Genomic DNA, 12,511 nt, shown 5'->3' on the forward strand with positions numbered 1-12,511 from the left:
GCAGTGATGTTTTGGGGCTGTTGCTGGGTAACGCGGACTTTCAACTCCCTCCAAAGGTTTTCTATGGGTTTGAGATCTGGAGACTGGCTAGTCCACTCCAGGACCTTGAAATGCTTCTTACGAAGCCACTCCTTCGTTGCCCGGGTGGTGTGTTTGGGATCATTGTCATGCTGAAAGACTCAGCCACATTTCATCTTCAATGCCCTTGCTGATGGGAGGAGGTTTGCACTCAAAATCTCACGATGCATGGCCTCATTCATTCTTTCATGTACACGGATCAGTCGTCCTGTTCCCTTTGCAGAGAAACAGCCCCAAAGCATGATGTTGCCAGCCCCATGCTTCACAGTAGGTATGGTGTTCTTTGGTTGAAACTCAGCTTTCTCTCTCCTCCAAACCTGACGAGTTGTGTTTCTACCAAACAGTTCTACTTTGGTTTCATCTGACCATATGACATTCTGCCAATCCTCTTCTGGATCATCCAAATGCTCTCTAGCAAACCTCAGACGGGCCCGGACATGTACTGGCTTAAGCAGGGGGACACGTCTGGCACTGCAGGATATGAGTCCCTGGCGGCGTAGTGTGTTACTGATTGTAGCCTTTGTTACGTTGGTCCCAGCTCTCTGCAGGTCATTCACTAGGTCCCCCCGTGTGGTTCTGGAATTTTTGCTCACCGTTCTTGTGATCATTTTGACCCCACGGGGTGAGGTCTTGCGTGGAGCCCCAGATCGAGGGAGATTATCAGTGGTCTTGTATGTCTTCCATTTTCTAATTATTGTTCCCATAGTTGATTTCTTCACACCAAGCTGCTTGCCTATTGCAGATTCAGTCTTCCCAGCCTGGTGCAGGTCTACAATTTTGTTTCTGGTGTCCTTCGACAGCTCTTTGGTCTTCACCATAGTGGAGTTTGGAGTGTGACTGTTTGAGGTTGTGGACAGGTGTCTTTTATACTGATAACAAGTTCAAATGGGTGCCATTAATACAGGTAATGAGTGGAGGACAGAGGAGCCTCTTAAAGAAGAAGATACAGGTCTGTGAGAGCCAGAAATCTTGCCTGTTTGTAGGTGACCAAATACTTATTTTCCACTATAATTTGCAAATAAATTCTTTCAAAAATCAGACAATGTGATTGTCTGGATTTGTTTCCACATTTTGTCTCTCATAGTTGAGGTATACCTATGATAACAATTACAGGCCTCTTCATCTTTTTAAGTGGGAGAACTTGCACAAATGGTGGCTGACTAAATACTTTTTTGCCCCACTGTACATCATGGGACACAGAGTCAGGCTATTATCTATTACCTGCTGGGTTATACTCCATCATTAGGTGAATGGACACTGGTAGACCAAAGGTCTTCAGACAGGAAGTGATCCCCTATATAACCCCTCCCATACAGGAAGTACTTTACTTTTTTACCATGCTTAGATAAATGGTACCTGAGCCTTGCAGTGAAGACTCAAGATCCTGCGAGGTTTTGCCTGTAATGTGGCCTCTGGGCGCTGGACCCTGCGGAGTGGAAATCCTGGACACTACAGTGCTAAGGCATTTTCTGCAGAGTGCTGTACAGGTCCAAGGGTACCCAGTCCTTGAAGGTCCAAGTGACAGGAACCTGCCGTGAAGGGTGAAGATTGGGCCCTTAGCTTCTAAGTGACCCTGCACCTGGACGGGTAAGTGAAACACCTTTATTTTATTATTGTGGGGTGTCCCAGTGATTGTAACAATCAGTCAAGCTAGCTAAAGGATGGACACCTGTGTGCGGTGACCATACGGAGGAGTTCTGGGCTAGCTGTGGGTGCTTGCAAAGTGTACCTTTTTTGCTTGTGTCTGGCTGTTTTTTACCTGTATGATGGGGCACAACGGTGCGCCATTTCACCTTGGTTTGCCATGGCGCACGTGCATTCGCAAGAGCGCAGCTGGACTCAGCAGTTTGTTTGGCGGCCATGGCGCACGCAGCTTTGCCGCACATGCACCGTAGCCTTTATCTGGGCGCATGAAGATTTGGTACGCGAATACAGTCAGGCCCGCTCGCCAGGACCGCGCACATGCGCGCACACACACGCATAGAACGTTCCGGTGCACACCCAGCTTATTTAAGCTGTGCAGGCCAAGCATGTGGTGCTTCCAGAAGGCAGCTGTGGGACACAGAGCAGGCTCTGAACAGACACTTGCAGTGGTTCATTTTTCCTTACCCGGGTCACGTGAGTCACCAGGTGTTGCTTGGCAGGCTGAAGGTGCTTAGCAGCATTGTTGCAGAGGGGCTTGGTGAGCCCTATTAAAGGGTCTCCCTTCTGAAGTGTTTTAACTACACCAAAGTACTCTTTGCTTGCAGGCATTGAATGTCTTCCAAAAAGAGGAGTGGGACTAACACCATAGGGAAGGGCACACCTATGTCATCAGGAGTTCCTGATGAACAGTCGTATCCCTAGTGTTGTATCATACCCTGAAAGACCAGAGGCTCCCGGGCAAGCTCAGCCTATCTGGTATTGTGCCTACAGTCACCGCTGCTGCTTTACCCTTTATAACTAAGGATGAACTGTCCTCAGCCCTAGCCAGGTTAGAGCACAGGATTGCTGGCATGATTGCCTCCATCCAGCAGTGTGGCAGGAAGCGTGATCCCCCTTTCCGTAATCTCCTAGTCGGGAGCAGGAATGGGTTGAGGATGGGGAAGAGCCAGTTCAGCTATTCAGCCAGCTGTTGCAGCAATTGATATTTGTCAGTCCGTAAAGGATCAGGTCAAACGGCCTGATAGGCCTAACCTGGAGGATGATCTGCCTGAAAGTAAGACAGATATTCCTCAAGCGCTGTGTTTTGCTGTTGATGCTTTAAGGGATTCATTACAGCAGGTTTCTCGTCTGGCTCTCCTTGTAAAAAGTTATTGTCTGATTTCCCGTTTCATGGGGGACGTTTATTCGGTGATCACTTGGACAAATATATCCAAAAGATTTCTGGAGGGAAGAGTTCTCTACTTCCTGTGAAGAAAAGCACCAAATGTCCCTCGTTTAAAAACCCAGGGACTGCTTTCTCAAATGTGCCAGGGCGGTTCCGCCGCCAACAGAGCACTAGAGCCAGGGGCAAGTCGCAAGGCCAGGGCCAGAAAAGGCACTGGGTCCAAAATTCTTCAAGGGGACGCCCCCACCCCATCGGGTGGGGGGGAATGCTGCTGCACTTTGCAGACATTTGAAAAACAACAATTCAGGACGAGTGTGTCACCTCAATTATATCTCGCGGTTACAAGCTGGAGTTACGGGGGGTTCCCCCTCAGAGGTTTCTAAGATCCAGCGTTCCCTCGGATCCTCCAAAAAGAAACTTATTGTTTCAGGCACTACATCATCTAGTGCATCAAGGAGTGATTGTAGAGGTTCCTGTATTCCAAAGGGGCACAGGGTTTTACTCAAACCTGTTTATGGTTCAGAAACCAAACAGGGACACAAGGTCCATTTTGGACCTAATGTCCGTGAACAAGTATCTATTGATACAGTCCTTTCAGATGGAGTCTGTCTGCTCGGTAGTAAGCTCATTCCAGAGGGGAGACTTTTTAGCCTCCATCGATATAAAGGACACGTACTTACATGTACCTATCTTTCAGCCTCATCATAGGTTCCTACATTTTGTAGTAGAGGAACGTCACTTTCAGTTTGTGGCTCTACCCTTTGGGTTTGCTACAGCTCCCCGGGTGTTCACAAAGGTCCTAGCACCAGTACTAGGTCTTTTAAGGGCCCAAAGGACCCTGGTGCTCAGGTATCTGGACGACCTCCTGCTCAGAGATCACTCAGTACAGGCTCTAGAACAGAGCATAATATACACAGTGAGGTATTTGAAAAGCTTAGGCTTGATCATAAATACCGAAAAGTCAGCCTTGAGACCAGCTCAAAGTCTAAACATGGTCCAAGCAAGAGTATTCTTGCCACCCGTAAGGATATGTGCCCTGAAGAATCAGGTGCATCAGATAAGGGGCACCAGACAACCCTCCATTCGGCTCTGTATTAGTCTTCTAGGGAGGGTGGTATCCTCCTTCGAGGCAGTGCCCTATGCCCAGTTCCATTCCGGGCCTTTACAACAAGACATCTTGTCGGCTTTGAACAGAGGAAGAAAAGCCCTGGATTATCCAAAGTGCTTATCTCCTCAGGCATGCTTAAGCCTAAACTGGTGGTTGAAGGATCAGAACCTGCGAAAGGGAAGATCCTTTCTCCGGGTAACTTGGAGAGTACTGACTACAGATGCCAGTCTCTCAGGCTGGGGAGCAACCCTAGACGGGCTCACAGCTCAGGGGAAATGGTTAGGGACAGAGCAGACCCAGCCCTTCCACGTCCTAGAATTACGGGCAGTACGTCTGGCCCTGCAGTCCTGGATGGTGGAGCTTCAGGGTTCAGTCTGACAATGCCACGGCAGTGGCCTACATAAACCACCAAGGCGGTACCAGGTGTTGTTCAGCTCTGAAGGAGGTGAACTACATACTAGCCTGGGCAGAGGAACATGTGCCAATGATATCGGCAGTCCATATCCCGGGAGTAGAGAATTGGAAAGCAGATTATCTCAGCCGCCAGCAGATCTGCCGGGGGGAATGGTCCCTACACCCAGAGGTGTTCCAGGAAATTTGCCAAAGTTGTGGATGGCCAGAGGTCGACCTACTGGCATCCAGGTTCAACAACAAGCTACAGCAGTTTGTGTCTTGAATTGGAGCAGATGCTCTGATAGTTCCATGGAGCCAGTACTCCCTGGTTTATGCTTTCCCTCCGATCCCTCTCCTTCCTCATTTGTTGCGCAGGATTCAGAGAGAGGGGGTTCCAGTCATTCTGGTGGCACCAGCCTGCACAGAAGGCCTTGGTTCCCGGGAATTGTGAGACTGACGATAGACGGGCCATGGACGCTTCCACGTCGCCCCAATCTCCTGTCTTAAGGTCCTATATTCCAAATATTCCAATTTGGAAATCAAATTGGCTTTGAGTACAATCAGAGGTCAGGTTTCGGCCCTATCAGTATTCTTCCAAAGGCCTTTAGCCTCCCATTCACTGATCCGAACCTTTATGCAAGGGGCAACTCGCTTGCTTCCCCCCATTGGGTCACCTATGTGTCCTTGGGCCTTGAACTTGGTGCTGTCTGTTACAGAAACAACCATTTGAACCTATTAAGGAAATTCCATTAGACTTGCTGTCACGCAGACCACTGCATTCTTTGGACGTTGTCCGGGCAGTCAAGGTTTACAGTATCTGTCTAGATCTGCGGAGATCCAAGGATCAGACTCTTTTTTTTTTGTTTTACCAAAAGGACCCAAGAAGGGGCAGGCAGCTCCCAAAGCTTCCATTGCCAATTGGGTCCGTCAATTGGTCATTCAGGCCTACGGTCTGAAACATAAAGCTCCTCCCTTTAGGGTGAGAGCTCATTCTACCAGGAGTGTAGGAACCTCCTGGGCTTTTCGCCATCAGGTATCTGTGGCTCAGATTTTTAAGGCTGCTACCTGGCCTTCAGTGCATACATTCACAAAATTTTATCAAGTGGATGTTCGAGCAGCCGAGTATTCGGCTTTCGGCCGATGTGTACTGCGGGCTGCCGTATAAGTTCTGATGGCTATTGTTTGGCAGGGTGTCTCCCTCCCCTCAAGGCTATTGCTCTGGGACGTGCCAGCAGGTAATGAATATTAGCCAGACTCTGTGTCCCATGATGTATGAAAAAGAAAATTACGTCATACTTACCTGTAAAATCCTTTTCTTTGAGTACATCATGGGACACAGAGATCCCTCCCCTCGTTTTTGAGGATTTACTGCTTGCTACAAAACTAAAGTACTTCCTGTATGGGAGGGGTTATATAGGGGATCACTTCCTGTCTGAAGACCTTTGGTCTACCAGTGTCCATTCACCTAATGATGGAGTATAACCCAGCAGGTAATGAATATTAGTATAAATATTTTCTAGCAGACGTGTGCCAACACTGGGGACTGCACTATCACCCAGTCTATTTTCATCTAAACAATGCCAACCCACCTGGCTCTCCTATCCTGGCAGTTACCCTTGTAATATAAAAACCTGTAGGTACTGTAACTTGTGTGATCTGGGTAAAACATTTGTTGCCACAGCTACAGATGAAGAGTTTACTATACAGCAATACATCAACTGTGGCACAAACTATGTAATTTACCTGATCACCTGTATTTCATGCAGCCTCCAATATGTAGGCTGTACCACACGTCCTTTGAGAGCCCGTATAGGGGAACACTACTGTGATACAAATAATCCAAATGCTAGAAATATTTTGAATGCAAACCGTCACCGTCACTAGGGAATGTTACCAGGGTGATCTCTCCTCTTTCCGCTTTAGAGGAATAGAACGGTTGTCTCACTCGCCCAAGGGAGGTGACAGGGAGAGAAGGCTACTGGGGAGAGAAGCATGGTGGATTTTTAGACTAAAAACTAGATCGCCTCAGGAGTTAAACCTGAGGTGGGATCTGGACTTGCACTTATATTAAGCATGCCTCTCCCCAGAGCCTCCTCTCTCTTTCTCTTTTTTCCTCCTCTGGTGTCTCTTTTCACATACCTGGATTATTATTTTTATTTTTTTTGTACTTAATGTTTTTTGAATCTTTTGGTGTGTTTTAAATATGTATATGTGCATGAGTGCATGCACGAGTATGTGCACACATGTACTTATTATCACTATAAGGTGTGTGAGAAATAGTGGCATACATATGGATCACTCTATATGTAGTATAGCTGACTCCCCTTTTTTGGATAATTGCCTGCAGTTAATTAAGACAATTAATGGGTGGAGCCAGTGATCCTTAGTGCCACTAGTTATTTCAAAGTTTCATGTCTGTAATGACTAAGGCCTTTTAGGCTGAAACGCGTCAACTGTTCTCATTTGCGTTTGGTCACTGTGGCTTGTTAACCATTTCCCGCCCGGCCCATAGCAGATGACGGCCGGGCGGTGGTTCAGTTATCCTGACTGGGTGTCATATGACGTCCAGCAGGATAACATGCCACTGCGCGCCCGCGGGGGCGCGCATCGCAGCGATCGGTGGAGTGGTGTGTCAGTCTGGCTCTTTACCAGGTGATCAGCCGTGTCCAATCACAGCTGACTACGATGTCAATAGGAAGAGCCATTGATCGGCTTTTCCTCACTCGCGTCTGACAGACGCGAGTAGAGGAGAGCCAATCTGTGGCTCTCCTGACAGGGGGGGTCTGTGCTGATTGTTTATCAGTGCAGCCCCCCCCTTAGATCACCACACTGGACCTCCAGGGATCGCCACTAGGACCACCAGGGAAGGGGGCAACATGTGGATGGCCAGGTATGTACCCCATGGCCATCCACATCTGCCCAATGTGCCCAGTCAGTGCCCAATCTGTGCCAATCAGTGCCCACAAATGGGCACTGATTGGCACCATTATATAGCAGTGATGCCTAGCAATGCCACCCTTAGGGGCATTAGTTCCATCAGTGTCATCAATGTCCATCGGTGCCACCTGTCAGTGCCCATCCATGCCCACCTATTAGTGCCCATCAGTGCCCATCCGTGCCACCCATAAGTACCCATCAGTGCCACCCATAAGTACCAATTAATGCCACCTATGAATGCCCATCAGTGCCGCCTATGAGTGCCCATCGGTGCCACCTATGAGTGCCTATCAGTGCCGCATAACAGTGCCACCTATCAGTGCCCATCAGTGCCACCTATCAGTGCCCATCAGTGCCACCTATTAGTGCCCAACATCAGTACCCCTCAGTGCCACCTAATCAGTGCCACCTCATTGGTGCCACCTCATCAGTGCCCATCAGTGCAGCCATATCAGTCCCCATCATTGAAGAAGAAAACTTACTTATTTCCAAAAAATTTTAACAGAAACAAAGAAAAACTTGTTTTTTTTCAAAATTTTCGGTCTTTTTTTATTTGTTGCGCAAAAAATAAAAACTGCAGAGGTGATCAAATACCACCAAAAGAAAGCTCTATTTGTGGGAACAAAATGATAAAAATTTAGTTTGGGTACAGTGTAGCATGACCACGCAATTGTCATTCAAATTGCGACAGCGCTGAAAGCTGAAAATTGGCCTGGGCGGGAAGGTGTCTATTGAAGTGGTTAATAAATACTACACTTTTTAAGAGCAACCACCGGAATGCGGATCATCTTTTCCTCATTTCCCTACTCAGCCAGCGACTGTGGACCGAGCACCCGGGAGCTCTGCTTTCTATGTGATGTATGGGTAGTAGCACTGACTTTTTTGTTTATATAATGAATATTAGCGTGACTCTGTGTCCCATGATATACTCAAAAAAAAGGATTTTACAGGTAAGTATGACATAAAAATCCTATTTTTACCAGCCTATGCGATGAATGATTATTAAGGCATGTTAACATGTGCTAATATGTGCATCTCTGGTGTGTACCCACCATATCAGCAGGTCTGGATTTCTATGAAGCAAACAGAGGGCACCCAGAAGTGGCACACAGCCGCACACACATCATGTTGCTGACTATTAGTAAAATATCCCATGTATAATACCAAGCTGCAAACTTCTGTTCTGTCTGCCAGTGCAGTATGGCCAGCCCTTATTGTTGCTGACCCTCCACAGTTATGGTCAGTGGTGGCCCGTCGATCAGGGGCGCTGCCCCTCTAATCCATGCGCCCGGCCCCTAATCTACATGCAGGGCACCAGACACATGGATTCCAATGGGTTGTTCTTTTTCTTTTTTAGAAGCACGTGATTAGAGCCAGGGGCTCTAACTGGCTTCAAAAAAGAGTGGGCTCGGGGGGGGCAAAAAACTTTGCCCTGAGTCCACCCAGTGGAGTGACAACAGCAAATTAATATTTGCCTTTGTCTTCCTGATTCTCCTCCTGGCCAATCAGGTAGCGGGTGAGACCCGATTAGCCGAGAGGAGAAGCAATCGTATTGGCCACTGTGCCGAAAAAAGGAGGAGGGAAGCCGCCGAGGAGAAAGCCGACGTGCAGCCCGAGACGCAGAAGAGGAGGAGACGCAGGAAGGAGCCGAAGGTGCCCGCGACCTAGATGAGGTAATTCGGCAAGTGTGGGGCCAACTGACTGGCCTTGTAAGTGCGCCCCCCAAAATATACAGCACAAGCCGCCACTGGTTACAGTATTTGTTACTGGAAATGTGCACTTTAGTTTAAGGTGTACAAGTCAAAAACTGAACTGCCAGCAGAATATGATGACCATTTGTTCAACTCTTCCAGTCATTTGATCTAGGTGTTCTGAGTGACCAAATTGTCCCTTTCAGCCTCTCTGCTCCCAAAACCAGTGTGTCTTGTGTGGCTATAATAATAGTAAGACTAATAATAAAAAACGTTATTTTATATAGCGTCATTAAAAGAAGCTTCTCAAAGCACTTTACAAGGAAAACACAAGGAATACACAGAATAACATAAAGGAAAAAAGGGACAATTAAGTGAAAGTTTGTCTATAGAAAAACATTTTTAAATTTAATTTGAATGAGTTTAGAGAAAGTGAGTCTGATGTTCTTTGGAAGTGAATTCCAGAGTATCTGGACTATGACTTTTGATCTTTGTATTGTCTTATTAAAACTGGGCATAGAAGATGGCAAGTGGGCTGAATGAAAAAAAAACAAAAAAAAAAAACAAGGGATTCCTCCATCCACAGAAACGAGGTGGATTAACCACTTGCTTACAGGGCACTTAAACCCCCCTCCTATCCAGACCAATTTTCAGCTTTCAGCGCTGACGCACTTTGAATGACAATTGCGCGGTCATACAACACTGTACCCAGTGTATCATTTTTTCACCACAAATAGAGCTTTCTCTTGGTGGTATTTGATCACCTCTGCAGTTTTTACTTTTTGTTAAAAAAATGTAAAAAACTGAATTTAAAAAAAAAAAAAAAACAATTTTTTAATATTTTCTTATAAAAGATTTAAAACAGGTAATTTTTCTCCTTCATTGATGTACGCTGATGAGGCGGCAGTGATGGGCACTGATAGGCGGCAGTGATGGGCCCTGATCAGTTACACTGATAGGCAGCACTGCTAGGTGGCACTGATTGGCACTACTGGTGGGCATTGATAGCTAGCACTTGTGGGCATTGATAGGTGGCACTTGTGGGCATTGATAGGTGGCACTTGTGGGCACTGTTAGGTGTCACTGTGGGCACTGTTAGGTGGCACTGTTAGGTGGCACTGATGAGGCAGATGTGCCTCTTCCACTTTGGGACTGATGTCCCTGACATCTGAGCCGGTGATCGGCTTTTTTTTCTACTCACGCTGTCAGCGTGAGTAGAAAAAAAAAACGATTACCGATCTTTTGTTTACATCATGTGATCAGCTGTCATTGGCTGACAGCTGATCACATGGTAAGGGGCCGGGACCGGCCCCTTCCTTAGATCGGTGATCACCCGAGTCTCAGTGACTCGGTGATCACAGCGCGCTCGGCGCGTGCCCTGTTGGGCGTTCGCAGAGTGTGTGCACAGGGGAGGCCGTCATATGACGGCCTCCCGGGAATTCAGGTCCGTGCTGTGGCCGTCATTCGGCCATAGCGCGGATGCCAGGTGGTTAAAGAATCGCCCCAGCTGGGACATTATATTCTGACTCACAACGGAGGTCCATTTGCTGCTGCAGCACGTCCCTTTGACTGGACCTGATGAAATGATTGACTTCTGTCGTGCAGGGATGGTCACACAAATTTTGATCAGTGTATGGCCAGCTTAATGCCTTGTACACACGATCGGATTGTTGGCCAACAAAACCGTGGAATTTTGTCCGAGGGGAGTTGGCTCAAACTTATCTTGCATACACACGGCCACACAAATGTTGGCCAACAATTACGAACGTAGTGACGTACTACGTGTTTTTTCAGCTCTTAAGTGCCACCCTTTGGGCTCCTTCTGCTAATTTCATGTTAGTAGATGTTTGGTGAGTTTTGATTTGCGCTTTTCTTTTCGCGTTTTTCATTTAGCGCTTTTCAGTTTGCGCTTTTCATTTCGTGCTTTTCAGTTAGTTTTTAAACGGCCGTTCGTCAACCAGACATGTTGCGGAATCGGAGGAGATAATGTGTTATTTATTATTGACCTAGGAGTTAGAAGAGAATGAATAAGATTTTTAAGCATGTATCCGCATACACACATTTATGCGTCTATACCTGTGTACTGTATATGCAAGTTCTTTTTGCATTATTTTACTCAGGATCTTTCTGTTAACAAGATCCTGAGTTTAAACATCAGTAAAATGATTACACCCATGCGCAAGAGGCCCTAGAGTGAATTAGACTGCATGCTAGAGTTGTATCTGCCTGTGTGTGTCCAACCATCTAGAATTTGGGTGAGTGGTAGCTAGTGATATTGTAGGCTGTGATAACTTTAGTGTCAGTGTGTGAGTGCTGTTTTAGGTTGCTACCTATGTCCAAATTGGGGATCATTGGCTTCTCATAATAATGTAGCACCCTTGTCCTAAACAGGGCTGCTAGTAAATTTAGCTGTGCTAGGTGGTAGCTAGCTTGGCTAATTTATAGTCTATTGATCAAATGGGTTTCTCCTAAGCCTGGTGTTAACTGTGATTTCTCTCTTTTGTCAATAGGTGGCACTGTTACCTTTGACATCAGTGTAATGAATTATTGTGTATTCAGGTTATGAGTGTATATACTTCTCTTAGCCAATCAGCAGGAGTTTCTTTGGCCACCGAGGATGCTGGGAAAAGCTATTTATTCATAGAAGGTCAGGTGATTAGGGTTCTTTTCCACCCAGGCTGCGGCCTGGGTGGGTGTGTGCGGAGCAGCAGCAGAGGTGTAGGCCTGGGGCCTTGCCACGTGTGTCAGGGGCTCTGTCGGAGAGAGCCTGGTCGTTGCCGGGAGACGTGGGAGAGGAAGTTGCCAAAGGGTCAACCACTCTTGTTGCCGGAGGCATGTGTGGAGAGATGGAGTTCTGAAGGAGTACCAGAGGAGACTCTCCATCAGCTGGGGACTGTGAAGTGGCTGGGAAAGCTTGAGAAGAGAACTCATGCAAGGAATCTAGTGGGTAGCTGTGAGTTAAGCTTGAGGAATCCAGTGGGTAGCTGTAAGTTAAGCTTGAGGAATCGAGCAGGTAGCTGTGAGTTAAGCTTGAGGAATCCAGCGGGTATCTGTAAGTTAAGCTTGAGGAATCCAGCAGGTAGCTGTGAGTTAAGCTTGAGGAATCCAGCAGGTAGCTGTGAGTTAAGCTTGAGGAATCCAGCGGGTAGCTGTGAGTGGAGCTTGTTGCTATAGGAGACAGCAGTTGCAACGAAATACAGATTGCTGAATTCAGCTTAAAGGCCCTCTTTCTGTATAGCTGTCTGCCTATTCTAATTTTGTCTAAGGAGTCTGCCAAGCTATAGCATTTGCCTAAGGGTGTCCTGTGCCCTACCCCTCTCTCCCACCGTTCCTGTTAAGAGAAATAAAATCTCTTTTCTTTATTTTTAAAAGTGCCTGACGCCCATCTTTTCACCTTGCACAACACCCACCATGCCAAGGAACCTGCACCCTGGGGAGGAATGTCGGCCCTTCCGACCTCTGGGGGTCACCACTAGGCCCTTGGAGGCTGGGGAG

The sequence above is a fragment of the Aquarana catesbeiana genome, linkage group LG08 (genome assembly GCF_042186555.1).
Source record: "Aquarana catesbeiana isolate 2022-GZ linkage group LG08, ASM4218655v1, whole genome shotgun sequence".
Classification (NCBI taxonomy): domain Eukaryota; kingdom Metazoa; phylum Chordata; class Amphibia; order Anura; family Ranidae; genus Aquarana; species Aquarana catesbeiana.